This window comes from Triticum aestivum, chromosome 4A (genome assembly GCF_018294505.1).
Source record: "Triticum aestivum cultivar Chinese Spring chromosome 4A, IWGSC CS RefSeq v2.1, whole genome shotgun sequence".
NCBI lineage: Eukaryota > Viridiplantae > Streptophyta > Magnoliopsida > Poales > Poaceae > Triticum > Triticum aestivum.
Genome location: NC_057803.1, coordinates 89,636,436 through 89,647,398, shown reverse-complemented (window position 1 = coordinate 89,647,398; position 10,963 = coordinate 89,636,436). Strand labels below are relative to the sequence as shown.

General features: G+C 42.6%; 1 long non-coding RNA gene across 9 annotated transcripts; it reads right to left on the bottom strand.

The window, feature by feature from the left end:
- Positions 1-4,140: 4,140 nt before the first annotated feature.
- LOC123085330 (uncharacterized) lies at positions 4,141-8,396 on the bottom strand. 9 transcript variants are annotated; one of them, XR_006439681.1, is made up of 6 exons: positions 7,624-8,396; positions 7,331-7,513; positions 7,145-7,223; positions 5,558-6,213; positions 4,764-5,453; positions 4,141-4,536 (listed from the first exon to the last, which is right to left on the bottom strand). It is a non-coding gene; the product is annotated as an uncharacterized lncRNA (long non-coding RNA). The 9 variants fall into 9 exon arrangements; XR_006439682.1 differs by having other exon boundaries at positions 4,764-5,754; positions 6,171-6,213; XR_006439675.1 differs by having other exon boundaries at positions 4,764-6,213; positions 7,624-7,720; positions 7,824-8,396.
- Positions 8,397-10,963: the final 2,567 nt, after the last annotated feature.

The window sequence follows — 10,963 nt, the reverse complement described above, 5'->3', positions numbered from 1 at the left end:
GCTACCGCCGAACTAAGCAATATAAGATGCATAAAGGATAAACATCACATGCAATCAATATAAGTGATATGATATGGCCATCATCATCTTGTGTCTTTGATCTCCATCTCCAAAGCACCGTCATGATCACCATCGTCACCGGCTTGACACCTTGATATCCATCGAAGCATCGTTGTCGTCTCGCCAACTATTGCCTCTATGACTATCGCTACCGCTTAGTGATAAAGTAAAGCAATTACATGGCGATTGCATTTCATACAATAAAGCGGCAACCATATGGCTCCTTCCAGGTGCCGATAACTGTGTTACAAAACATGATAATCTCATACAATAAAATTTAGCATCATGTCTTGACCATATCACATCACAACATGCCCTGCAAAAACAAGTTAGACGTCCTCTACTTTGTTGTTGCAAGTTTTACATGGCTGCTACGGGCTGAGCAAGAACCGTTCTTACCTACGCATCAAAAACCACAACGCGGTATAGTGATTGCTTTTTGATCTTCAGAAAGAACCTTATTCATTGAATCCGATTCAACTAAAGCTGGAAAAACAGACACCCATTGGACACCTGTGTGCGAAGCACGTCGGTAGAACCAATCTCGCGTAAGCGTACGCGTAATGTCGGTCTGGGCCGCTTCATCCAAAAATGCCACTGAATCAAGAATCAACTAGTGACGGCAAGCAATATGTATATACCCACGCCCACAACTCCTTTGTGTTCTACTCGTGCATATAACATCTACGCATAAACCTGGCTCGAATGCCATTGTTGGGAACGTAGTAATTTCAAAAAAATTCCTACGCACACGCAAGATCATGGTGATGCATAGCAACGAGAGGGGAGAGTATCGTCTATGTACCCTCTTAGACGGTAAGCGGAAGCGCTATGACAACGCGGTTGATGTAGTCGTACGTCTTCAGGATCGACCGATCTAGCACCGAAGGTACGACACCTTCACGATCTGCACACGTTCAGCTCGGTGACGTCCCGCGAACTCACGATCCAGTAGAACTTCGAGGGAAATTTTCGTTAGCATGACGGCATGATGACGGTGATGATGATGCTACCGGAACAGGGCTTCGCCTAAGCACCGCTACGATATAACTGAGGTGGATTATGGTGGAGGGGGCACCGCACACGGCTAAAAGATCAATGATCAACCTGTGTGTCCATGGGGTGCCCCCTCCCCCGTATATAAAGGAGTGGAGGAGGGGGAGGGCCGGCCCTCTCTATGGCGCGCCCTAGGGGAGTCCTACTCCCTCCGTAGTAGGATTCCCCCCTTCCAAGTAGGAGTAGGAGAGGAAGGAAGGAGGAGAGCGGGAGGAAGGAAAGGGGGGCTGGCCCCCCTCCCAATTTGGATTGGGCTTGGGGGGCGCGCCTCCTTCTTTTCCCTTCCCTCTCCTGTATTTCACTAAGGCCCAATAAGGCCCATATACTCCCGGGGGGTTCCGGTAACCTCCCGGTACTCCGGAAAAATGCCGGAACCACTCGAAACCATTCCGATGTCCAAATATAGGCTTCCAATATATCGATCTTTCTTTCTCAACCATTTCGAGACTCCTCGTCATGTCCATGATCAAATCCGGAACTCCGAACTACTTTCGGTACATCAAAACACATAAACTCATAATACCGATTGTCACCGAACGTTAAGCGTGCGGACCCTACGGGTTCGAGAACTATGTAGACATGATCGAGACATGTCTCCGGTCAATAACCAACAGCGAAACCTGGATGCTCATATTGGCTCCTACATATTCTACGAAGACTAATAGAGTGCCCGTGCGTTGCCACGGGCTCTTGAAATAGTTTGCAAAAGTTACATGTGAAATTTCACATATACAAACAATATAACGCAAACACAATTATTGAATAATTGAAGTCCAATTTTATAATGTAAATTGATAACAAAAATAAAGATTAATGACATGCCCATGTAACAAACTGAGCGATGTTCGAACTAAACATCTATTACAAAACTATCAATATCTAGATGATGTGCTTAAGAAATTCTTTCACAATATCAGGAAAGTTGCCTTTAGCTTCATTCCCACGATATTTTAGCAAGTATAATAAAAAATGCTTTCTCAACTCATACCCATCCTGCACAAACAAATATATGTAGTTAGTATGAAAAGTTCACGCCGAAGGTCTTAAAACATGTAACGGAAATTACTCACCGTGCAAACCGGCTTGACCAATTCTTTATCGTTCCACCAGAGCATAAAATGAAAAACTAAATAGCCAGACACATTCCTACAATTTTTTAAATTAATAAATAAAAAATATAGTGATAACAAAAATAAAAGTTTTTTATTATGAATTCATTACCCGTCTATACTCGTTGGAATACTAAACGGAAATAAAAGTTGACATTTAGATATATCGGAATTCCAACCAGACAACTTTATTTCGAGTGCTTCTTTGAAATCCCTTGTAGAACTTTTAATTTCAGTGCATGCCTCAAATTTTTATCCTCTGACAATTGTGATGTTTGAATAGGGTCCATAATATATAAACGACGTGCCTCTTTGTCGATGACGCACAAGATGTATCGGCCGATGGATGCATAAGGAAGATAAATCCACAAGTGAAGTTATTAGAAACAATAATAAACAATGATAACAATAGACAAAATAATTTACTTACCATGTTGCAAGATGGGATGCCCGTGCGTTGCAACCGGCTGCATCGGCAACTACCTTTTTACCCTTAAAGCGCTCTTCTTTTCTTTCTTTCTTGATTCTCCCAACTAAAAATTGTTTATCGAGTGATATGTGAATTGATAGATTTACGACCATACTAAAATATTAAGAGCTAAAAACATATTTATCAAAGAACATTTCTAGAACACATTCGACATGGATGTTGTCGTGTCTGACAGATTATGAACAAGCACAATGATGACTTATCACCAAATCCCATTTATATTTTAGAACGTGATTGAAATTATAGCTTTATAGAAGAAAAACTTATCAGAAATGTGCTACAAAAATAACATCTTGTGTTTAAACCCATAGGAATGAAGATCTTTAATAAGGGCATAAGAAGACATGTAGAAAGCAACATAGTACTCCCTCCGGTCCTTTTACTCGCATATAAAAATTTTCTAAAGTCAAACTTTGTAAAGTTTACCAACTTTATAGAAAATACAAAAAATCACAATACGGAATCAATATCATTAGATGCACATCACAAGTTCAATTTTTATAATGTATAACTTTAGTATTGCATAAGATGATATTTTTTCATATAAATATGGGCAAAAATATTCTAAATGTCTCGGTATTAATGGTGTCGCTATATGTCAGACTAAGAAAATTTGATGCAAAGTTGATTTATGAGGGTTGTTGGGTCTTTCGTCGGATGGTTGTTGTTTATCCTCTACCCCCGGCCTCTTCCTCCTACTGAACCGCCAACTACCACCGTTCGATCCACCCGTCGCCACCACCCCTGGCCGCGTTGCTTCCCTGCCCTCCCATGTCGCCACCCTCAACCATCCCTCTGGACCACACCGGTACCCAGATTTTTTCAGCCAGCCATCGCACCCCCACCCACACCTGTCAACCCTCTTCCCGCCTTCGACTATGACGCCACTACTCGAGCAACGTTGGATCTTCATCGTTGTTTGTCTTCTACCTTGGGCTTCTTCCTCCTTAACAGCCAGCCACCGCCCATCGATCCGCTAGCCGCGGCCGCCACCCCCGACCAACCCTCCCAACCAGCCTAGCGACCAGATTTTTCCGGTGGACCACCGCACCTCTACAAACCTTCTTCCTCGCCTCCGACTATGATGCCACTCCTCACTACCGCTCGAAGTGTCGTCCTTGTCTCCGACGAGGTTCTGGCTCAACATCGCAGTGCCATCGACGCCTTCGGCATCGCCATTGCAGCTCGTAGTGCCATCAACGACTTCGACCTCAGGTTGCACTTGTGTTCTCCCAAAAATCAACTTGCAAAGATTCAAAATTCAATCGACTTACGAATAGCTTGTGCACAATACTAATCATGTCTAACTTGTTACCTTTAGACACTCACATGGACATCACATTTCTCCCATTGCCCGTGCGTTGCAACTGAAGCATACTTATTCTGATGATTTAATAGTGATCCTATCCTCATGCACATAAGACGGAACTTAAATCTATCTGCCCCCAATACAATGTTGGCATCACCATACCCGACTCGCAATCTCTTCTATCCACAGCCCCATTCAACCAGAATGGTAACAGTCAATTTCAAACATAAACATTAAACTAAATTAACTAAACTATTCTTGATATTGACCTAAAATAAGAAGCCGAAAAATCAAACTTCCTTTTGAACAAGAGCTGTTGTACAAAAGGTTTACCTAGCTAACCATGAATTTATAAGAGAGTATGAAATCAGTCGACAAAAATCCTCAAGAAGCGCATCCACCCTGTCCTTCTCCCTCTTTCCATCCGTATCCTCTTTCACCCCTCTTCTCTCCTCTCTCATCCATCCTCTTCCTTTTCACATCCATCCGTACTCTGCAACCTTCTTCCTTGTCTAAAGAAAAACAGATAATAAAATGTTAAGGTAAAAAACACATCAACGTGGAGCCCCAAAGCTGAAAAACGTTATGTAATAAAAATACATGCATGTAACATTAAAAAATGCAGACACACATAGAGCAAGCATGATCGTAACTAAATAGGTTGTTGTATCAACTACTTGCATGTATACATGAATTCGTCTTAAATTTCTAAGAAAGGAATGCAGGTTGTGGGGCTTACCGTTATTGTCCTATCAGCAGAACCAGGACAAAACCATTTGTTCCATGGATCAAATGCTACAGATCGCACCCATCCCAAGTGACCACTAATGACCTGTATTACGGAAATAGAAAATGTATTTTATCGCTTAGTGAAAACTAAGATGCTCTCACAGTATAATTCCAAGAAAATATGCAAAAGGATCTAGAAGATTTAACTATTTAAACCAGTACATAAAAGCTCATAGTAGGGTTATTACAATTGCATGCATGATCAAACTAAATCTTATTTTCTAATTGAAATATGACGTTGGTATTTCGAGAACTTATCTGAGGTGCCAAACCTTACAGTTACAACAACATAAATTGGAAGGTCGCACTTGAAAATTGTACAACAAACAAAATACTCCGATGGAGCATGCCATGGAAGTTTAGGCTACTGGGGCAGATGTCAAGAATTTGAAAGACATATCAAGACATGAGCAATTTAAAATAACAACCAGAAGTGCACATTACGTCCTAAAAGTACAATGTCCCAAAGTACAATGATCAGACCACCATAGAAGGAAATGCAAGTGATAAAACCCGTGAGATGACCATGAAAACAAGAAGGGAAGACCAAATCTTGCAAATACAATTAATTAAATCTCGCTCGTGTCCTTGCGGTGACACATGGCTTGCTACTCGGCCTTGGCTCCCAATATACTACACTCTTCAGGAATTACCCATAAAAACAATATTTCAGAGAACTAAGAATGAAACTCTAAATTCCGATTAAACTAATCATTTTTGACAACTGAAGCTCATACATCTTACATGTGAAAATAACAGCATTAGCTACCATCATGCTGCTCTGTTTCCTTGCACACCACCACCATACGTGATAATAGGATCATCCATCTGCTAGATTATTTTTTGGAGAATCTAAAAGCTATCCAATAACCTCCATTGATTCTTTTAGCATTACGATCTAGCCCGCCTTGCACACCACCATCATGGTCCAAAGAGTGAAACTGAAACATATGGTCTGGTTTCCTGTGAACCTAAACTACTATTATGGAACAATGAACTCAAAGGAAACGTCAAAATAGAATTATTTTTTAAATATTTTTCTGATGAATGATCCGAGTGATAAGAGACCCAAAGCAACATAAACACACCACCATTATCCTTCTGAAATATGGATGTTGAGGAATCAAAAGGTTTGTCAGGAAAATACTATATTTTTTTCACCAATATATATTTGAACTAAGAAATCTTCTCTTATAAAGGGAGAATTATTTTAACAAAGTTAACATTCATATGTACAGCCAAGCGCTAAATTTTTTATTGGTATATTGTTTTAGTTCACCAAAAGCCAAATTTCTCATTAAGATATCAATGAAATTAGGGGGGGGGGGGGGCATTCATTAGATGGATATGGAGATACCATAGTTCGAGAAATTCTGAAACATAATAGATACTCCAAATACCTGTAAAGCAAAAAAGAGAGTAAACAAGGTATTAATCATTACTCAAGTTTATTTTACAATGTACGCGCACACACGTCAAGACCAGCACATCCATATAATTTAGCATGCTAATGGCTTTCAAACTTCAAGCAGAAGGTATCCGGCTACTTCGTGAGTTGACCGTATAATCAACCTGTGTATGAGTGAAATCAGTCTGTCTATTTGTTCTGGTGAGATGCCCATGCGCCTTCCCAGCTCAATCGTGTTTTCCAAAATAAAGGCACCATCTTGATCACAACGAAATCTACTTCTACTTCTACTTGGCCATGTCAGTCATATGTTGTTGGACGTAGTCAGTAATCAGTTGAGCCTGAAAAGCAGTCGCTAACCAATCAGACACTGTAAGGGCTGATGGGCCGTTCTTCTATCATAAGACTAACTTTCTTCTATGAAGCTGATAGGCGTTTCAATTTTTATGGTGTACTCTTGAAGATCTAATAGCTAGATATGTTCTCAAGAAATAAGATGAAGCTAAGATGGTACTACATGACTAATTATACCCACCACCAAATAACAATAGTAAGAATCAAGCTGCAACTAAGAGTTTAATTGCAAACGTACGACAATTTGTGTTTGGGTCACTCTTATTTGTGAGCCTTTTTTCCTGGTAAATTTTCGACGTCTGTTGCTCCAGTCCAAGGTGACATCCTCCCATGACGAACTTAGGTTCGCTGTGTGGCTAAGTCGTTAGAGATGTCCTGTCCGACGACCGGCAGCCTCACATGAGGGTGTTCTTGGGGATCAGGAACTTGTCATCCTCTCATGATCACGAGGTATGCCAATTCATAGTAGTATTGCCAGAAGCAGGATTCTAAGTAATTTTTTAAAAATGGAACACAACTCAATCTTGTCGACAGTCGAGAGTTTTCAGAAGAAAGCACAATATCCTTACCTAAACAATGTACCGCAAAATGCCATCTCTCAAGGTGTAGATCTGCCTGCTTTTCGGCGACCATTTTCCTCCTTTCACACTGCACCAAAATTTAAGACTCGCTCAGATTCAGATCACATAAAATAAAGCCACAAAGACAGGTAATCATTCCTACATCACTGAAACCAATGTCTCTCACATGCGTACCCAACAACCCAAAAAGGCGTAGCCGTCGATGTGTTACGACTGTACTTTGTTCTCAGAGTTGTCAAACACAGGAGCTCTGAGCCACTCCACCTTGACATCATACTGCAGCAATAGCAATGTGTAGCACTCAATTCACTACTTGAGAAAGAGGGCATAGGTGCACCCACAAAGGGCGGAGTCTTCCTTGAAGTTGGACGTCACAGACACACACAGAGAAAGCACAAATCAATGACTATCCATGGAATCGTACCAAGAACACGAGGGAGGGTGGGATTTGAGACGGATATCCAAACCTGCTTCGCCCCAAAGCCGAGAGGGCACACGCCCGCCAGCCGTTGCATGATCCTCGTCATCTCCAATTGCCTCATCCTCCATAGCTACAACACTAACCTGTGGGCGCATGCGAACACGAATCCATCAAAAATGGCGATGCAAACCAGCGAGGCCCATCCATGGCGGCAACTGTGTCAGAAGCCGAGGAAGATGCACACACATGGGGAGAGGAAGAGCGGCATTTCAGAGTAGCCCACCGTGGGCCGTGCCTCCAGTCTGCCTCCCATGCGCCCCTCAGTTTGTCTCCACCGCACTCGCTCGAGGGCGCAATGGACCAGCCGCGCCGCAGTCTTTCCTTCGATGTCCCTGCGGCACACGTCAGCGGCGGCGGTCCCGTACGTGGACGCGATCCCGACGGCGTCTTCTGTGTGACGGCGGGCGCGGCGGCGGTGATCCAGACGGCGGTGGCAGCAATCCGGAGAAACGACGGAGACGGCGATCTGGAGAAACGACGGAGGAGGCGATCCGGAGAGGGGATCGATGGAGAGACGTGTCCCTGCGGCACACGTCGGCGGCGCAGTCCCGTACGCGGACGCGATCCCGGCGGCGTCTTCTGTGTGACGGCGGCCGCAGCGGCGGTGATCCAGACGGCGGTGGCAGCAATCCGGAGAAACGACGGAGACTGCGATCTGGAGAAACGGCGGAGGAGGCGATCCAGAGAGGGGATCGATGTAGAGACGTGCGTTGGTCTCGGGGCGGCGGCGAGGGGGGTCGACAGACATGCGGGCGGGGGGTTGGGGGCAAGGGGAAATTTTCGTAGATTTTTTTCACACCGGTTATTTCTGGATCGATCGGCGGATTGTCGCCTGGACCTTGTGGAGGCATAGATAACAAAAAAAAAATTGGTTGGTTCGCGGTTCCAGGGCGGAACAGCTGGGACGTGGGAGGTGGAATCGATGACGAAAAAAACCCGTCTCTGTTGGGACGAAAATTGACCGGCGAAGACTACCAACTGCTTCATTAGGAGTAGAGATCTTTATCAGTCAAACCACATAACGGTATACGTTGTTTCCTTTGTCATCGTTATGTTACTTGCCTGAAATTCGATCGTCGGTATCTCAATACCTAGTTCAATCTCGGTACCGGCAATTCTCTTTACTCGTACCGTAATGCTACATCCTGTAACTAACTCATTAGCTACATTGCTTGCTGTAACATCCCAAATTTTCAATTTGAATGTTATACACTAGATCATCATTGCATATCATATTTTATTGCATTTTGGTTGATCCTAGCAAATTCTACGCAACTCAAGGATCTTTGGAGAGCGTTGGGGATTTCGTTATTTTCATATTTGAGTTTTCTCAAATTTTGAAAATAGGATCATTTGATTTTATTTATTTTATCTTCAATTATTTCTATTACAAAAATATGAAATAGAGAATAAAATGACTTTCCCAAAATAAAGAAATATTGAGGATTTAATAAAAAATCAAATAAGATTTTATTTTGGTTTTATTTGCTATTTTATTTGAATTAGGGAAAATGCGTGTTTTTCAAAATTGCATTTAGGCCCCAAATAAATGTTCATTCTGTGCGGCTTGATTTTAGAAGCCGGGGAAATTTATTTCGGAATTTTTGGAGTCTCTTTAGTATTCCTTTTGTTTTTTACTAAGCGTAATTATTAAAAAAAAAGTCTGAACCGACTTTGGGCTGTAACCGGCCAGGACTCCACCTGGACGGGCCTTCAAATAGCGCCGCCGAGGCCCGAGGCCAGCCCAGCCGCGCCCCGCCCCCGAAACCCTAACCCTAGGCCGCCGCGGACGCCGCGCCGCCGCCGCCTCGCCGCCCGCGCCGCCGCCGCTGGACTGCCGCCGCGCCGCCTTGCCGGACCGCCGGATCCGCCGCCGCCGGAGATAGTTTTTAACCGCCGTTTTTTTTAGAAAACCGAACGGTTTTTCGTCGGTTTTGTTCGGTTTTTTAGTTTCAGTTTTTTTAAATAGATCGTTTTCCGGTTTATTTAATTAGTGAGCGTTCGTCCGTTCATTTGTTTTAATGAACATTCATCGTTTTTCTTTTTCTCAGATTAAATCCGCGATTTTTCTGATCGCGATTCCTGATTCGTTTTTCGTTTTAGTCTAACTTTTCGCTCGTTTATCGGAATCAGGCGATTCAAGCGCCTAGAGTTTCGTCTCGAACCCCTCTTTCCGTTTAACCAACCCAAACAAGTTTTTGCCACTGTAAAAATTGCCCTAGATCCAGAATAGTAAATGAAGCCTGTTTCTTTTGCCGTTTGTCTTTCGTTGCTTCGTTCGATTTGATTCTTTTTGCCAACCGGAGTTCTTAAGTTGAACTTTCTGGTTAGATCTTTTATTCGAGTTTTACCTGTGCATTAGTTGAGTACTTATTGTATGCTTGTTTGTTTGCGATAGAGTACCCGGAGTGCGCGGCTTGCTACTTCGAATCGCTAGGTTTTGTGGATCATCAGCAAGGCAAGTAACACTTTGATCATACTTCCAATTACCCAGTTTTTATTGCATTAGATCAATCCTCACACATTGCATGATTAGGATCTAATTAAATTGTGGGCTTGGGAAGTAGTTGAGGTAGTACCTATTTTTTATTATTATCAAACATTTGGGGGTTACTTCTATGTTTGCTTATTATGCCATGCTATGCTAATAGACATGGATTGGGTGAGTGTGTCCATGACAGATGTGAGATTGTTAATTTAATGGTTTATCTAAGGTGGCAACTTAAATACACATCTGGGTGGATTGAGGCACCTGGGTATTCTAGCGATTGCCTGTTTTTTTATGAACCGCCACCCAGGCTCAAAGGGATCATGAGATTATTCATGCTAGAAACTTCCGTGTGCAGCCACAAGCTACTATGGGCTCTAGCATAGTTGATTAAGTTGTGCGAACACTTAAAGTGGTAGACTAGCAGATGTAGAGGAAAGTAGGTGTAACGGTTTACCCGATCGTAAGGTGCTAGCGCTTCTGAAAGACTATGTCTCGGTCATCCGTTTCTCAAACACCATGTAGTGCGAGAAATCAAACAGAGGCGATCGAGTCTTGTGGGGAAAAGTGTGTAAACCTCTGCAGAGTGTATAAACTAATCATGGTTAGCCGTGTCCCCGGTTGTGGACATCTTGAGTATCTAATACTTGAATTATCATGAGAATCTCATCATGTTACTCTAAAATTAATTTGTTGGGTTTTGTTTAATGATGATGCTTAATTGGGATTGAGAATGCTGTGAACCATTCTCAATGTTTAACAACTACCATGATAGTTAAATAAAATTTATTTCTTTGCAGTAGGGAAAAATTGGCTTTATACAAAACTGTAACCATAG